At 43.6% G+C, this 13,469-nt stretch overlaps 1 protein-coding gene across 3 annotated transcripts in view; it reads left to right on the top strand.

Moving 5' to 3' along the window:
- The window catches only part of adgrl1a (adhesion G protein-coupled receptor L1a), a 138,523-nt gene that overhangs the window by 61,911 nt on the left and 63,143 nt on the right, over window positions 1-13,469 (top strand). The window lies entirely within an intron of this gene.

Raw genomic sequence — 13,469 nt, 5'->3', positions numbered from 1 at the left:
TCTGTCCGTCACCAGGTTTACTGTCCTCTTCAAAGCCTGTCGCTGAGAGCCGTAGATCACACAGAGGTCTGTCGGAGTGAAAGGTTAATGGACGACCTTTGAACATATATTGGAGACGTGGAAGGAGGGAGGGACTGATGTTAGCGACGGCGTGTTCTATCAAACCCGCTTTTGAAGATGACGCCTGGCTCTTTCGTCATGTCTGTGTGCGAAAGGTTACGGTTTATTCATTTGCTCAGTTTTGTTTGTTTGCCCGTGTGTGCCAAGGTATGTTGCGCGTACGACGATTTGTGCACCACAAACAAGCTCCTTCATAACGGGTTGGGGACTGGGTTGTCTGTTTGTGCAGTTTTGTGATTGCTGCCTCTTTTTCCCTCTGAGGGCCCAGCAGCGAAGCTGTGATGCGGTGTTTGTGTGGAAATGCTGCTGTAAACGTGTCAAAAACGTTGTGCTGGTGCGCTTCTCGCGTGTTTTGTTGACTGCAGATTGCTAATTACCGACACCGGCTCACGGCTTGAAGGGAAAAGATGTGGTGGAGAGAAGGAATGGATGAAGGGAGGCAGTGGAGGGGAAAAGTGCAGGAGGTAGTGAAACAGCTATGACAGCACCAGCTCAGAGGTGAAGGAGTGACTGGACCATGAGTCGTGATGTCATCACTCTCGCTGCAGTAGGTGAGACCACGGGACGATTGCAAACCTAAATGTCCAAACAACGAGAACATTTTAATAAAGGACACATCAGAGGACACATGCATTTCACACCACATTTGTGACTAGTTGACGTAAACATAATCTTTATTATCCATGTCATGTCATGTCATGGGAGTGAGCAGGGTGGATAGGATCAGGAAGCAGTAGATCAGAGAGACAGCACATGTGGTCAGGTGTTTAGGAGACTGAGTCAGAGAGGCTAGATTGAGATGGTTTGGACATGTACAGAGGAGAGAGAGCCAGTACATTGGTAGGAAGATGTTGAGGTTGGAACTGCCAGGCAGATGGTGGAGAGGAAGGACAAAGAAGAGATTTATGGAGGTGGTGAAGGAGGACATGAGGTTTGTAGGTTTGAGAGAAGAGGAAGCAGAGGACAGGGTGAGATGGAGGAAGATGATCTGCTGTGGCCAAGAAGAAGGAGGAGGAGAAGGAGGAGAAGAAGAAGGAGAAGAAGAAGATGTTGAGGTTGGAACTGCCAGGCAGAAGGTGGAGAGGAAGGCCAAAGAGGAGATGGATGGAGGTGGTGAAGGAGGACATGAGGTTTGTAGGTTTGAGAGAAGAGGAAGCAGAGGACAGGGGGAGATGGAGGAAGATGATCCGCTGTGGCCAAGGAGAAGGAGAAGGAGAAGAAGAAGATGTTGAGATGTCGGAACTGCCAGGCAGAAGGTGGAGAGGAAGGCCAAAGAGGAGATTGATGGAGGTGGTGAAGGAGGACATGAGGTTTGTAGGTTTGAGAGAAGAGGAAGCAGAGGACAGGGTGAGATGGAGGAAGATGATCCGCTGTGGCCAAGAAGAAGGAGGAGTAGAAGAAGGATGAGGAGGAGGAGAAGAAGAAGGAGAAGATGTTGAGGTTGGAACTGCCAGGCAGAAGGTGGAGAGGAAGGCCAAAGAGGATATTTATGGAGGTGGTGAAGGAGGACATGAGGTTTGTAGGTTTGAGAGAAGAGGAAGCAGAGGACAGGGTGAGATGGAGGAAGATGATCCACTGTGGCCAAGAAGAAGGAGGAGTAGAAGAAGGACGAGGAGGAGGAGAAGAAGAAGGAGAAGAAGAAGATGTTGAGGTTGGAACTGCCAGGCAGAAGGTGGAGAGGAAGTCCAAAGAGGAGATTGATGGAGGTGGTGAAGGAGGACATGAGGTTTGCAGGAGAAGAGGAAGCAGAGGACAGGGTGAGATGGAGGAAGATGATCCGCTGTGGCGACCACTGTAGGTAGAAGAGAAAGAAGAAAGAAGAACATGTTTAAGGTTTGTTTGAGTCGGTCGTTTGAGGTTGCTACGGTGGTTTCAGAGCGTCACTGCCAGGGTCGTGGTTGAGACTCCCCAGCACAGGGTTTCCGCCAGAGTCTTTTGAAGCCGCGGTGGTGCCCCTTCACTCCCCCTCAACCTCAAACAGAGCCGGTCAGGAAGTGAACCAACAGAGAAGGAAGGAAATGGGGGTTTGACGTATTGAATTAGCAACAATAAAAGCAGTAGCTAGTTTTTAAACAATCTGGAGCTGTCCTCCCACGGTCAGCCTCTTCCAGTCCAGCTGCATGTGTGACTTAAGTTCCGTGAGCAATGGATTTTTTTCCTGTCATTTATTATTGTTTGTATCTAAATATTTTCGTTGCCAGGTTTGTTTACATGTTGTGGAAACCCAGCCGTAATACTTTTCCTTATTGCGATGATTCGAAACGTTTCTTAAACTAAGGTACACACAGTCATCTGTAGTTGTTTTTGAACATCACACAAAATACTGCCAGCCAAACAGCAGTTTTTTTAGTTTTGTTCAGAAACAAAAGTCGAAGCAGAATGTAGTGTACGTTTTAATAATTATTGCTCAGACTCTGCGATATAATCGGAACAATTTTGTATTTTTTCTCTTTGAAACAGTCGTTCTGTATTCCATCTTTCATCTAATTCCATCCCATCTAGATACATCTTTTTGGTTATTGGATGCCTCCACATTCAGTTTTGACATTTAAGATCCAAGCTTCGTGTGTCATGATCGCAACCTGCACTTTAAATCACAATTGAATGCAATAAGGAGCGAACGTGGTTCTTCTAGCTCTGCCTGGCTAGAATGCTACGACTTGAAATGCGGTGTAAAGGTTAGGGGTTGCTGACGAATGACAAGCACTTCTTAAAACGAGACACTTGCTTTGATGTGGCGGCAGTAACACACGGTGCTTGACCAGTTTCAAACGCTCCAATAAAGCATAAATGATGGGACACACTTCCTTTCTATATAGCTTCAATAAACCACATTTGAGGCGGTTTCATGTTTCATGCGTCAAAATCTGACATTGAAAATCACGACCCGTCAAATGTGGCATGATTTTTCTTCGGTTATTCATGTAATACAGGCATGTAAATGTAATGCTAATGGTCGCCTTCGGCGACTGGAGGACGGTGCTTCGCTTTGGAAGCTAAGAGTGTCACGTAATGAGGTTAATTGTGTGTCAGGTCCAGATTCATTCGTTGACACTCTTGGAGGAAGTTATCTGGCTTCCTCTTTCCAATATCTGCTCGGGCTTTTCGCACAACGCCTCCTCACACCGATCAATCAGTCCCTCTCCTCGTCTTATGACTTTTTCCTTCCTCGCTCAAAGTGCTTTTCTACCTCAGCAGTACTTTTTTTTTTTTTCCTCCTGCAGTACCAGCAGTTTACTTCACCACAGTGTTGATAGGATTTGGAGCCTGACACTGTCTTCTCCTTGTGATGTGCCGGGAACACAGAACACAGTCGGGCCTTGAGCACATCTCTGCTCCTTGGGGAGAGGGAGGATATTTTACACTGGGTGATTCTCTTACTAAGACAGGCTGATTTTTATTTTAGGCTATGCCGTTTCCCCCCGCTGAGGCGCTTTTATTGCATAATTAGGTGCCAGGACTCGCAATGAAGTAGTTTGACAGTACGAGCACGTCCTGTCTCGCCTCCCTCCTCAAGTTTGTGTGTGTGTGTGTTGCTTTGTCTCAGTGGCTTTTTAACTGCCTGTCTTAATCTCTCAGCGATGCCTGATATCTCCCCCCATGGCAACGTTTGTCAACATCCAAATGTCCTGGAGGTTGAGGGCCGACAAGAGTTAGGGGTTGCGTTTTGTCTGCTTGAAAGTATGTTTGTTTTGAGAGCTGCGATGCCATCTTCTCTGTGTGATTGGATTCCTTTGTTCCGCGCTTCCAGTGGGGGCTTGTTTAATTTGGTTGTAAATGGCACAATGGTGAGGGATTTGTTGAAATTCGGTTCATTTCGAGGTCTCAGCTGTTTAATGATAAGACTGTTTGCTCATTTGCTGTGGGTATTGTTGGCAGCACATCATTACTGCTACTTAAATGCATTCAAAGGTAATGTTCCCTGTCGATTATGTTCCCTAAACTGAGCAGGAATGGTCTTGTATTACGCTGTTATATTGTTTAATGTCAGTCTGGGAACATATTTAGGACGACTAAGGAACAATCAGGCTGGAAATGGTTAAGTCAGGATAAAACCCCCCTTTTACTTCTACTATTATATTTTTAAAAAAAAGTGTTTTGAGTGATCGCTTTTGTCCTTTTATCCAAGGTAAATTGCACTTATTCAACATTAGTGTGACATTTTGGCTGTCTAACAATGGATCAAAGACGATAACTTCCACTGTATTTTCTGCTTTGTAACACTAACTCATATTTTATAATAGCAATTTATTACTCCTGGCCTTTTATTATTCACTTTTGCCGTCAATTGATTTGTGCTTTTTATTAGGAGCTGAAAACAGGGAGAGGTTCCTGACTGAAAAGCGGAACTAGTATTGAGTCATTCATGGTTTGGAATGAGAACAGAAACTGCCCCACTCGTCTTCAAATGCACTTTTTTTGTTGAATAGTTCCCGCACCGTCCTGGCCGCCTAACAGGCTTTCCAACACCCCACTGGATGTTATCATGAGAAAGGTGTTTTTGAACGCACCAATTCCAGTGCGACCCAAAATATTCTGATCTGGGTTTGGATGGGCCCATTGTTGACTTGCTAGGGACGACCGTACTGACCATGAAATCCGTACAAAGCCCTGGTTCTCTGCTTTCAGATGGTGTTTCCATTCTCTCAATAGGATAAAACATACAGGAGTCCAGGGTGATTTCAAATGTGCATGTCAAACGTCAATAGAGTGTCAATATAGGTCAACATGCCAAGACTTGAGAAAAGTGACTGCACTTAAATGTGTAATAACGGAATGAGACTTTCATTGTTGAGGAAGATAGTTGGATGAAAACGTTGGGCCAAACTACTTTTCTCGATAGGGAGTCTTGCCTCTTTCATTGAGATAGAGTGATCATCCAGGAGAGACCAGGAGTAGTGTGGTTGCTTTGGAATTTACAACCTACTTCAGCTGCTAGAAGGGTGGCTAGTTTGCCGTCTCCCTGGCCATCTGGCCTTAAGGCATCGAAAATATCTACCTCCATGTACCTTCAGTGCTGATCCAATTTGAAGTTCCAAAAAAAATAGTGATGTGAAAATGGTTTGTTTTTGTGTCTTTTAGACCCCTCATTGGTTCTCCGTGTGCCTGCCTCACTGAGCTCCATCACTGCGGATGTGTGTCATTTTGGTGCTGCTTTTTGTTCTGACCTTATAGCGCGACTGGTGACTCCCAGCACAGTCACCCCTCATCCCATCTCTGCTGTCTCCTCTGCCTGTAGGAGACAGGCGGAGGAGACACAGGAGATGAGATAGCTCTGAAGCCGGCGTTACCGCCTCCTGACCAAACACACACACACACACACTCCACCCCCTGCACCGTCATGTTAGGCCTTTAGGTTTGTCTCAGGATGTCACTTTGTCACAACTCCGCTGCTTGAAGGCGGCCTGGATGTGACAGTTGTGGCCGCCCCGTCTCACTCGTCTCTGGTGACAGGCCACGCTCCAGCAAGTCATTATGCTAACTCGCTTTGCTAAGTGAGTCACTAGGATTGAGCTCCAAGCTGATAAAGTGGTGAATAAATTGGTGGGGATGATTCTCACTGAAGGAGGATTTTCATGGCGGACATGGCTTGCGACTGGAAGAATCCTTGTCCTTCATTGTCAGTTTAACTTCAACCTGAATCTCCAGAATGAATTGGGTGTTGCAACAATGAGATGGACGCACAAATATTGGGGCACTTTATGTTTTTATGTGTACTAAAACGACAAGCTCAGCACTGCACCTATGTAAGTAACAAACCTGTTCTTATCGCACTATATGATGTCACTACTTCTGGATCACAACGGCATAGATAGATAGATAGATAGATAGATAGATAGATAGATAGATAGATAGATAGATAGATAGATAGATAGATAGATAGATAGATAGATAGATAGATAGATAGATAGATAGATAGATAGATAGATAGGTAGATGGATAGATCGACGGACGGATGGACGAACAGACAGACAGACAGACAGACAGACAGACAGACAGACAGACAGATAGATAGATAGATAGATAGATAGATAGATAGATAGATAGATAGATACTTTATTAATCTCCAAAGAGAAATTCCCACATAGAATAGACAGATTGACTCATAGTCCTGCGATCCAAATACATCTGTGCTCGGCAAGTTAGCCTTCTGCACGACCTGTATCGATCTAAATTTGTTTTAAAATGCATTCCATTGATTATGTCAATATTAGAACATTATTTATATACTTTATATAAATGTGTTTTTCTACTCTTCTAAAATGATAAGGACGTGAAACGTCACTCGATTTAGTCGGTCTGACACTGTGAGATCTTGTTGCAATGCCATCGCCGCGCTCTAGGTTTCAAACCCTGGATTCAATTGATACTTACAGACACACTAGGAATCCAGTAAACTAGACTTGAATCCTGGTAAATATTTAACAGTAACTCAGGTTAGAATTTTTGGCTCAAAAGATTTTGAATGGACCAACATCATCCTTGAATAGTATCAACAACTACAAGCCATGATACGAGTCGAATCGTTGTTGAAAATGAATCATAGCAGCCATAGTTATTGTAAAGCCTCATAATTTCTTCCTATGAATATATTTTTAATGTAAACCAACCAATGTAAACAACTGCTAATTCATATTATAAGTCGTCTTTTCATGTTACCTTACAATCTGTTTGATCTGATTTTGCGTGTTTTTATGTGTACTTTCCGAAGTAGTGTGATCCAATAAGGGAGGTTCTTGAACCCACAGCAGTTGTTCAATAATTTCTTATATGACTGCTGCGTCTGTTGTTCAGTTCATGCATGTGATAATCACTAGGTTAAACTGGATATTACACAGTATAGAATGGACACAGACTTGTATTTGAGTTGTTTTTGAAATCGATCAATCTTAAAACAACTAGACTCATAGAACTGGAGTTACATCCAGGTAATATCGCACATGTACTCACATTAAAACAAGTGTTTAATGTATGTATAAAAATATGTGTTATTATTGCATTTGCGAGTCAGATCTAATAGATCAAATAATGGTTTTACTTTTATTTAATGACAAAAAAGTACTCCATGTAACACAAATTAATAAATATACACACACTTGTGTGCACACTTTCATTGTATGCGACAATTCAAAATGACTAATTTCATGAGTTTCAGCCCTAGTTGCAGCTGAATACAACACAGTGATGGACACTTTGACATTGGATCAACGGCGAGGTTAAAATGGGTTTTTTCCACGTATTATTTCCGCCGACGTTTCTGTCCAATGCTCTCAGAATCTCAGCTTCCAGGTGGATCCGACAGTACAGTGTGAGCTAGAAGTGGATCCAGTGCAGCAGAGTTGATGAATCCTCAGTCACAGCTGAGGACAAAAAAAGTGGAAAATATGGATTTGTCTAACATGCACTTAAGCTGGTTTAGGCAGGTCAAGTGGAGAGATAAATTGACTTTGCCGACAGCTTTGACTAATATCCGGCCCATTTTTTTTTTTTTTTAAGGAGTGACATAAAAAGACAATTATGATACTTGGCATGACTCTTCTCTGGCACAACATTGAGTTCTATGCAAATGAGTAACATTAGGAGACGACTGCTGGAACAGAGCGCGAGCTAAGAGGCCTGATCACATTTACTTCCTCCGTCAGTCAGTCAGCTAACAAGCCAGACTTCAAACCACAGCGCTCCGTACGTATAATCTTCTATTGTAACTCAATTGCAGACTCCCCGGCTGCCTCTCAGCACCTGCAAGGCCGACACGTCTCGCGCTGTCATTCAGATCGACTCTCTATAGGCGACGAAAACGCAGAGGTCAAATTACTGATGACAATCGGCCTGCTTTTATGACTGCAGTGCCGACAGGAAGCTTTTTGTAATAGCAATGAAATTTAACTTCTGCGCCAAAACAGTGGTGGCTGTTTCGAAAGTTTGTCACCACTTTGTAAGTCGGATGGAAGCTCTGCAAACTCTTCAAGGACGAGTGATGTTTTATTTGCCTTTTCGTGTCAGTTGAGGCTTGTGATTCTTTAAGTGTGATTCCACCCTCAGGCTGTAATTACTGTGAAAGAATGGAATTAGGGAAATGGAGTCTTTAGTTGTCTTCAAACGTACCCCAGCCAAGACCAGCAGGCTGACGTCAGGTGCAATAGTTCAATCAGAAACAACAAAAGTACAGACTGCACCTCTGTAGTGCTGAACTGTCAGTCTACGGACGCCATGTTGGTGCCTCAGTGACAAATAGGGACGCACCGATCCGACTTTTATGGTTCTGATACCGATACCTGGGCTTTAGATATCGGCCGATACCGATACAAAACCAGTGTTAAAGTATTAACCTTTCCATGCTTTGGGGTAACACTGGACACGCGATGAGAAAAAGGCAAAAATGACTTCATATGGAATGAAGGGTTGCCAGCATTTTGCACATGTTGGTGTAACAGAGGTGAAATGTTTCCACACAGCTGAGTTGAGTATCTGCTGTGAGCTGCTGCCATGTTATTATTCTGACGGGCGCCGCTTGTGTGACATCAACGTGAGCACTAAACACAGAATTTAAATGTCACGCTCGACTTCCCGGATCGGCCCTTTTTCACCGACACCCAATCCCATTTTAAGGGATCTGGCCCTGACTCACATTTTTGTATTGAATTTTTGTCAGTCAAAAGCCTGATAGCACAATGATACCACACAGAGTATCAGCAACAAACTCTTTCACATGTAAAGTAGATGTATCAAATCATAAGAGGCTGGTGCGCAATGAACTGTTACACTACAATATAGCAGTGGGGGATGCAATAAGTTTCAAGCGATCGGACGTTCGTCGCATTACCCTATCAGATGCCCCAATTTTATGGTGATGTATGCAGACAGGGAAAATACGTCAACACGAAGAAGGGCAGTGTAAGAGATGCCCATCGTAACTGTTGGCGTCCAAATCATCAAGGGGTCTCAAACTTGCAGTCCGTGGGTCATTTGTGGCCTTCAGAATGCCATTTTGCGGCCCGCCCCTGGGTGTTGAATTTTAGCCCCCACAGGGCACCTGTTTGTCCAAAGTGAGCTGCCTAGAAAATACGGTTTCACCAATGGATGACATTTAGGCTCTACCTTGGAAACAACTTTATTCCAGTGCAAAACCAACAAGTCACTCAAATTCTTCAATGTCGTCAAAATGCTTATTAACCAAATTTTCGACAATATGACCAGATGGCATTTGTAGAGACGGATAAAAAAAAAAGTCTAGTGAGAGCTTTCAGTCCTGCAATGCATTATGGGCGTCTCCTTTTTTTAAAGGAGCTTGTTCTATAGATCATGCAAAATGACCCATGACAAGCGACAAAACCGCGAGACCCCACACTGATCTTAGGCCAAGCCTCACCAGGACTTTGTCCCTGACAGACCTCTAGTGTATCGAGTTTAGACCCTCCCTCCAAATTGACCTTTATTTTTAACATAAGTTGTAGAGGAAAGTCGCATTGTTAACTGGAAACCAGCGACTATTCAGGTGCAAAGGTCACCAAGTGGTGACAGGCTTTTTCCTAGGAGGGCGTCTGGAAAACATGAAAAAATGGACGCCTGATTCTCGACCGTAGCTTGGCCAGCAGATGTTGCCATATATCGCTGTAATCTGGTGGCCAAACTACGGTCATGCGTCAATTTTTTCATGTTTGGAAGACGTCCAGACGCCCTCCTTACGAAAAGCCTGAGTGCACTGTGAACCTATCGCAAGAGTCCATCCGTCATGAACAGTTGCAGCTGAATACCACATGGGGATGGAGGTTATGGCTATGTAGCAGTGCATCAACAGCAGAGGGTGATGGTAGCAGCAGAGCCACCTTGGTTAGCTGAGTGGGAGCGACCTGACACAAAACAGAAAGCAAGACCTTAAAACCTGAAATGTCCTTGGCCACGATGGATTGGCCATCACGGCGATAAATATGAGAAGAGAAAGAATTATAGCTGTCAATCATTCTTTGTGCCGCGGTCGTAAAGCTGCCATGTTCTGTGTCAGCTGCGGCAGATATTGAGTTCACGAGTTGACACTTAAAATACGCCTTGCTCCTGGAATTCCTCTCACAAAAGGTGATGAGATGACAAAAGAGCGGCTCTCAAATTTCACTCACATCGTCGCTGACTTGTTGAATTCCTCACGAGAGGGCTCATGTCAGAGTATAAAAACTCTGAGCCGAAATCCGGCTGTGACAAGGTCTTCGCCTGTGCGGCTCCACACTTAGAGAAAGGTGAGATCTTTAAGCAGAAATAATATCTGCATCCATCATCTGAAAACTCTTCTAAAGAAACAGCCGTCTAATAGCGGTGGATGCCACGTGTCCTCGCTGATGCAACTGCTGGTTTACCAGGGGAAGATCCAGCCTTGAGGATGGCTGGTGCTACTGACCCATCTCTCAACAGGGCCGCAGCCTTTAGAGCTGAACTGTAACTGGGCTCCAACATGGCGGTCCCCATATTATTCTCTGTGTTTTCAAGAGGTCCTTGACTCTATAGTAGGTTCAGATGACTCATTTGGCCTCTATGCAGAAAAGCACTTTGTCAGTCATTAAGAATTCGACAACACAATGGCAGTGCTTTGTGTGGCGTGTGTGCCGGCTGGAGAGACCCTGAGGCCTTAATGGATTCCTTCAGTGTGAAGGACACCCGTAGCCCATGGCCAGTCCAAACTTATCCTTTGCTCATCTCATCTCAGCTCAGAGTCAGCCGCCGATCCAGCAAGGCCCCAGGCTATCTGACTGAGACAAACTCAGACTCACACTTGTTCCGAGCGCCTCGCCCGTTCACTCACTTCTAATTTGTGTTTATTAGAATATACGCCTCTATATAGAATTCACACGTTACATCTTTGAGGTCTGTCGGCTGTAGCTGTAAGCAAGAGCAGCTCACAAGTCACTTTCTATTTCTTGGTTTTCGCCGATTGTTTTGTGTAGCGTGAACCCTCGGCGGGAGCGCAGGTGTGAAAAGTGCTGGTGTCAAACTTGCTGCAATATGTTAAAGGCAGCGAAGTGCTGTCGAAGCATAACTTCTCTGATTATCCTGTAAACGCTGTCATCATCCAACTGTAACAACGACTCAGCTCAATTATCGCTAAATACGCGCAGCAGCTGCTCCGCGCTAAAAAGGCACAGATAAATAAATACTTAAATGGATTTAGATGATCAAGTTTCCTATACGGTCCGGCAGTGAATGCTGCGCCGCGCCATAATAGGCGGAGAATATGTACACAAACAGCTGATAAGCCGCAGTAATGGAATGGTCCATTATCGGTGGGAAACTGAAAGATCACAGTGTTGACAAAGCTGTTTATGCCGACAGCTTTCTGGGCTAGTTTGGGCCACATCTGCCCTCTTTGTGATCGTAAACATAACGCTCAGCAAGGTGTGCTCTGTATGGGAAGTGGGCGTCTGGGATGTTTTAATTCCAGACAGACCGCTATACTTTTGCTTTCCTGAGCTGTGTGTTTCTCGCCAGCTGTTCAGTGCAGTTCACTCACGCCACGGGCCGGTCACTGCACACACACTTGGAAATGTTTTTCCCCTAAAAGCACTGCACAAAGTTTCTTTGTGTTTAATTATTTATTACGTATATAGAGCACGGAACAAAATAGTTTCTCACTCTCATAACTACACAGCAAATACTGAAATGATGATCAAAATTGGGTCATAAACACACAAAAATAGTTGTTTAAATGTAATGATTAAACAGCAAATGTTTTATGAGCAGTACAGTGATATGAACGTCTTTGTTTAGAACACCATGGTTGTATCTGTCAATGAAGGAGTCGCTCTATATGTAGATTGTTGTTAAAAAATAAATAGATAAAGTGCACTAAATATATAATAAAATAAAAATGCCATATGATTTCTAAATATTTAATGTACAATTATATGACTGTCAATATCAAAAAACGATATACATTTTAAAATAGTAAAATATAATATTAAAACAAATTATATCAAAATAAATATATAATACTAAAACAATTGAACCAAAAATCATTGAATTTTTTTGCCTTCAGATTTTTCCATAAATAAATAAAAATGAGAGGTAAAAAAAATCACAAAAGTCAATGAAAAAGATGAAAAAATGCTAATGATAATAATAAAAGTACCAAATGAAGAAGAAAGGAATACAAAAAAAATCAAGTCTTAAAAATAAATATAGTTTGATTTAAACTGTTTTGAACAGTGTAATACATTCAGTTATAAAGGAATTTCACTCAGTGGCAGGGGGATATTTATATGTCACAGAAATTTTGCAACACGAAACAAATTACAGTATTTTTGATCTCATGTAGCTGAGGGTTGCATGTGGCCCCTGGCACTTTACAGAGGTCAGTGTTCGAAGAAGAGACCAGCAGCCAGCAGCTGAGTCACCAACAGGGGGATGGTGTTACTTTAATAAATGACAATATTAAAATTCTGCTTGATAATTCCAAGCCTAGTCTCCCATCAAAGGGCCAACTGTGAAGTTTAACTGAGCGCTGTATTAAAATGGTTCTATGGTGAGGGTTTTTTTCTGATGTGCCGCTGTGTTCTGTTTATATTTATGTGCAGACATGTTTGTCTGCTATCTGCACGCTCTCTCTCCCTTTAATTAGTACGGCCGTTTGCGTTTTTGCTCTTGGTGATTTGGCGGTTACACGCTGGCCAGGCATGAGAGATTGGAAGTCTGGCTGAGCTACCCATTCAGCCTTAATGGTGTTAGTTACACAACTGAACTCCAGTCCCCAGCGCATGAATGGGTGGCATTTAGAAATATGAGCAAGTCCAGTGGCAGTGAATCATGTAGCGCACCGTGGCGGAGCTTGTCTGGGATGACTGACATTGACATTGACCCAAATGGGCAATCCCCCTGAATGGACAGCAGCTGAAACCTCAGCGGTGGCCGTTGAGTGTCGGGAAACAAATCCGCTCGGTAGGTTTAACAGCCAGAGCCGCTGTAGCTGCTAGTTGTCTTGAGTCCGTTTGGATTAGCTCAGGATAGTGTTGTGTTGCTCTCCATGGTCACACAGAAAACCTACACAGTGTGGTCATAATGTTATGGCTGACAAGTTAGTAGAAATATGTCACATGCAAACCCAGTGTATATGTCCCCAAAAAATGGGAAATTCATCTACTAAAAAAACAACATTTACAAGTGTATAGCTGTACATTTGAGGTACAAGTGAAGGCTGAATTTACGTTTCATTTCCTCTGATAGAGTCTGCAGTTGTGTCCTATGATACAATACTGCAGAATCCTGTCACATCCTCAACAAAACACTCAGCAGCGGCTCCAACTCCCAGCAAGCGTTGGTGCGTTCAGCACCACGGACAGCAACTCAAGCTGACTGGAGTTTGAGCT

Source organism: Synchiropus splendidus, chromosome 19 (assembly GCF_027744825.2).
Source record: "Synchiropus splendidus isolate RoL2022-P1 chromosome 19, RoL_Sspl_1.0, whole genome shotgun sequence".
Taxonomy (NCBI): Eukaryota; Metazoa; Chordata; class Actinopteri; order Syngnathiformes; family Callionymidae; genus Synchiropus; species Synchiropus splendidus.
Note: the sequence above shows the minus strand (reverse complement) of the source record. Positions and strands in the feature narration are given on the sequence as shown.